Source organism: Ursus maritimus, unplaced genomic scaffold (genome assembly GCF_017311325.1).
Source record: "Ursus maritimus isolate PB19 unplaced genomic scaffold, ASM1731132v1 scaffold_19, whole genome shotgun sequence".
NCBI lineage: Eukaryota > Metazoa > Chordata > Mammalia > Carnivora > Ursidae > Ursus > Ursus maritimus.
This window is the reverse complement of record NW_024424341.1, coordinates 14,892,185-14,896,852: the sequence shown is the minus strand read 5'-3', so window position 1 is coordinate 14,896,852 and position 4,668 is coordinate 14,892,185. Positions and strand designations below refer to the sequence as shown.

Below are 4,668 nucleotides of genomic sequence, written 5' to 3'. Positions count from 1 at the left end.
GGGGGGGGCGGGGAGGAGCCAGACTGCTGTGGCTGGCCCAGATCCCACAAACCTCTTTCCCATTACAGGATTCCTTTTTTTGAGAGCCATCAGCCTCCCTTGTCTCTGGGGGCCGGGAACCAGGCTGGAAGTCAAGTGGCCTCTCTCCACCCCATGGAGGGATTGGTGCCAGCCTCCACCTTCCCAAACTTTTCAGCCTAACTAGAAACCAGATAGGTTAGGAAAGAGGATGGCCATGGTCGGGCCTGGGAGAAGGTCGAATCCCATAGGTGGTCTGGATGTAGGGCATCCTTCTTCAAGTCGCCGTTTGAGGGAGCTGGCCAGCTTGGTGATGTAGTCCTGGGGACCAGGAGGGCAGACAGTGAGCCACAGGTCTCTCCGTCTGCTCCAGCTAGGGGCGATGTGGCCTCCCGGGTCCTGACAGGGAGACATACAGGAGGGCTGCACATCTGTGAGCGGGGTCTGCCTGGAGAGAATCAGCCCAGCCAGAAGGGAGGAGGCAGAGAAGTTCTCCTGTGACACACTCAGCCAGGGACAGTGTTGTCCACAGGGAAGGGAGGAAAGGCAGCTTTTGTACTGAGGGCTAATCCTCCTGTTCAGAAAGCACCCCTCCAACATTTGCAGCATGGTTCCAAGCTCTGGGGAGTGTGTTCTCGGCCAGACAGATCTACCCATGTGAAAGAAGGGATTGTTAGACCACCTTGGTGCCTGGGAGGCAGCAGGGCCAAGTCCACGATCTTACCAGTGGATGCAAACAGGTGTCCTCCCCCTTGAATGTGTGAACCAAAGTGTCAAGGGCATGGCCCCAAACAGCTTGCCCCAGCTACTTCTGGGCCAGGACCAGGCCTGGGCACCCAGGGTGGGGGAGGTGAAAGGACTCTGTCTCCACCAGTGCTCTCCCAGCCCCTGAGAGCCCTCCCCATCAGTCTGGCTCCTGGCCTAGACCCTGGGAGTCTTGTGGCAGTCCAAATGCCCTGGACATTATCCAGTGACTTCCAAGGCCAGAGATTCTCTCTGGGGTCCTCCTGGGGTCCCTGTAGGTCTCTGCCTACCCACTAGGCTCATGGAGTCAAGGGTGTCCAGGGCAATAGGGAGCAGGCCAGGGAAGAGGGTTGTTAAGGGAGTCAGTAGGTGCCTGGAGTTGACTGAGATCGCTGGTCAGCAGGGGCCCTCCTTGGGAAGCCCAAAGGAGCTTTATTATCAAAATGATTCTTCTGAACCCAGCTGTGCCCCTGCCCCGCCCTCTTCCAGCCCTCCCTGGGCGTAGGTCTTGAAAGACTTTAACCAGTGCTCGCACCAAGGGCCCAGAGGAGCAGGGAGGCCCGCCTTGTCTCACTCGCACCTTGAGAAGGCTGAACAGCCCACATCCGCCTCCTCTCTCGGACTGGGCTCCCTTCCTGTGCCTGCAGAGAGGGGCTGGTCCTTCCCCTCGGTGCTGGCTCTCAGTCACAATGCCTCAAAAGACATGGAACCCAGGCCGACAACAGGCCAACTGCTAATTTTTCCCTTTCCTTTGCTTTCTAAAAGCAGTTGTTATACTGTTCATAACATTGTATAGTTTAATTTCATGTCATTTTGGATCTTATATAAAAAATGTGAAAATTTGGATTTTTAAAAAGAACGACTCCATTTTAGATAGCCCCTTTTGATGTTAATATATAGTGAGTCCAATGTATGCTTTAGAAGTAAAGACATTGACCATCACAGACCAAAGCACTGCTTGTTCTGGTCGTTCTTCCCCAGGGGATGATGGGGTGTGGAGAGAGAGAAACAGAGGGGTACAGGCTCAGGTTGGCAGGCTTGGGATCAGGACATGAGGCTGGGTTCGAATCCTGAGTTTTGAATGTTCTGGTTGTGTGACTTTGGGCAAGTCACTCGACCTCTTTGGGGCTCAGTTGCCTCCGTCGCCTTGCTTAGTTGCTGCGGATTCACGGCATCATATATGGAGGCCCTGTGGGCAGGGGAGCTGTGAAGGTGCTGACAGGCCTTGGGGCCCTAGGGAAGAGGCCCTCGGCCTCCTGACCTGCTGGAGGTCTAGCTGCAGCCCTGGTGGAGGGAGCTGGGCTGGAGGGACAGGCAGCGTGTGGATGCTGAGAAGCAGGAGCCTGGCCTGGTAAGCATGAGTGCTTGCTCTAGCCCCCGTGGGAAACCAGGGCTCGCCTGGAGCAGCAGCGGCCCCAGCCAGGTGCCCTGCCCCAGAGGGTTGCCTGCTCTCACCTCACTTGTACTCACCCCATCCCATGGCCAGCCAGCTGTATGTCCAACCAGCTGCTTCCCTTCTCGGCCTTCCAACCCACCTTTCTTCTGTTCCCTGCCCCAGGCCCCCGTGGCCTGCTGTGGCCAGCTGTGACTCAGGCTCCTTCCATTTCTCAAAGGCAGGGGTGGAGGTGGGGAGAGAGGAAGAAACAGCCTCCCCAGGTCTGGGGAGGGTGGTCAGCAGGGTGGTCAACACCTTGCCCCGGAGGTTGGGGTGGTGAGCGTAGAAAGTCAAGAGCATAAGGAGCTGCCCATGCCACAGGGGGCTCAAAACTGGGTGCAGATGCCTCGTGGAAAGGCTAAGGAGGACCCCAGAAGTGACCCAGACCACACACTCTCCTTACTGTGTGCCCATGGGAGGACCTCCCTTGAGGAGCCGTGTGGTCCCTTCCTGCAGGCGTCCACTTGTCAGCCAGAGGACACCCAGGGCCCCTCGTGTCCGTGCCAGGCTTCAGTCCTGTCTTCCTTGCTAGCTGAGTGACCTTAGGCAAAATCCAGCCACCTTGCAGAGACTCCTGGAAGGCACTAGCCTGTGTTTGGTGCTTTATAGTTTCAGGTTGTCTTTCCTGAAAAGACATGGTCATCGTGTGCCTGGGGCAGGAGGAGCCCTGGCCGGGCGAGGCTGAGCTCACAAGGAGCCTACGGTGACTTTCCCTTGCTCTGTCTCCATCCTCTGCTCCTCTCACAAAGCTCCCATCTGGCGCTCAGCCTCCAGACTCCAGCCCGCCCCCAAACCAGGGCAGTGAATGGAACCTGGGAGCCTGAATGTTCAGGTTCAAGTCCTAGTCTGTTGATACGAAGTGACCCCAGGCACTTGTTATCTGCCCCTCATGGGGCCTCAGTTCCCCATGTGAAGCAGAGGTCTTGACCCTGATCTATAAGTATCCCTAGAGACCTGACACTCTGATTCTGGGAGGGTGACAGGATCAAGCTGTGTCTCCTTTTCCTCTCCCTGCCTCTCCTGGCCTCCAGCCTGCAGTCTTCCTGTCTCAATCTGGCTTCAGCTGTAAGCGACAGAAACGGCGCAGACTGGCTTGAGCAGCTGTCCGCTGCAGCTGACCACACCGCCCGTCCGCCTGCCCAGGAGCCCCCACAACCTCCTGCATCCTACGGCTGACGTGAGTCTCCCTCTTGTAGAGCAGAGCATTTTCACGAGGGGACTTCGGACATTGTGACAAGGGGCTCCTTGTCAACTACCTCCTTAGTTCTACCTCCTTTAGTCTCTGGGGAATCATGCACTTTGCCCCAACCACGGACAGCATAGGGAGAAGGTGGTGCCTTGGGGTGAGCGGTGACACTGGGATGACAACCAGAGCTGGGGGGAGCGAGGGGGCGAGGCGGGCAGAAACCTCCCACTTCAGAGTTCGTAATTCGGTAGGGCGAGGGCACAGTGAAATGTGTGTGGAGGTGTGGAGGGTAGGGCATGTCGTGGCCACTCGGGAGAGCAGAACGGTTGGAGGTCAGAGGCCAGAGGGGGCTGGCCTAACTCTTCCTTCTGAATGTCGGAGCTCTTCCCCCCGCCCCCGCCCCGACACCCCATTCATAAGCCCTGTCCCCTCCTACCATCTCCAGGAGACGGGCAGGGCAGACCTGAGTATTCCCTTCGGGCTGACCCTTGAGAAGTCCTGGGGCTGCCCAAAGCCACGCATTTGGTGATGAAGGAGGCCTGGAATCGTGGGGGCTGGCCTGGTGGGGAAGAGAGGGGCTGCAACAGCCCTGGGCTCTGGACCTTACAGGCTTCCAGCTCTGGCCACTAAATCCTGGGGCTCTGGTTCCAACCCATTCTTCGCGGGCCAGGAAGCCGGTCACAATGGCTGGGCCCCATGCTGGTACCCAGTCTGGCCAGGGGAGCAGGAAAGCTCTTCGTTGGCTTGCACAGGGGGTGGCCAGCCATCCGGTGGGCCCTCGACTCCTCAAGGGATTAAAGCCACGGGGCACTGTCTCCCCATCTGTGCAGAGGCAGCTTCATGGAGAGCCTAGACCTCCTCAGACGCCTTTGTGGAAGTCTTCTGTCTGTCTCCAGTCCTCCATCCTGACCTCCCACCTCCCGGCCTCGTTCCCTCCTCCAGAGCAGGCCTCAGACAGGCCCAGGGCTGCTCTGGCCTTGGACGTTGGCGGGGGCCTCCCTAGCTCCACATCCCATCCTCACACGGGTGGGGGGGGGGTTCTTTTTCTCTNCCCCCCGGGGGGGGGGGGGGGTTCTTTGTTCCTTGAAGGTCATGCCTCCAGGAAAAGCCTTGGCCGCTATTGATTGTCACAAATCTACAAAGCTTCCAGGCTCGGAATGCCCAGTCCTCTTCAGGGCCCTGAAAAGGAGGTCAGCAGGAGGGGTGGGAACAGGGGGCGCCCGCGGGGTCTCCCTCTTCCCTCTGCATCCCTCCCCAACCTGGGTCTGCATTCCTGCCTTTGTTC

At 58.3% G+C, this 4,668-nt stretch overlaps 1 long non-coding RNA gene across 1 annotated transcript in view; it reads left to right on the top strand.

Moving 5' to 3' along the window:
- The first annotated feature begins 4,471 nt into the window (after positions 1 to 4,471).
- The window catches only part of LOC121103420, an 8,872-nt gene continuing 8,675 nt past the window's right edge, over positions 4,472 to 4,668 (top strand). Inside the window, exon 1 of the long non-coding RNA XR_005835602.1 lies at positions 4,472 to 4,573. This is a non-coding gene — a long non-coding RNA (uncharacterized LOC121103420). The remainder of the gene's footprint in view (positions 4,574 to 4,668) is intronic.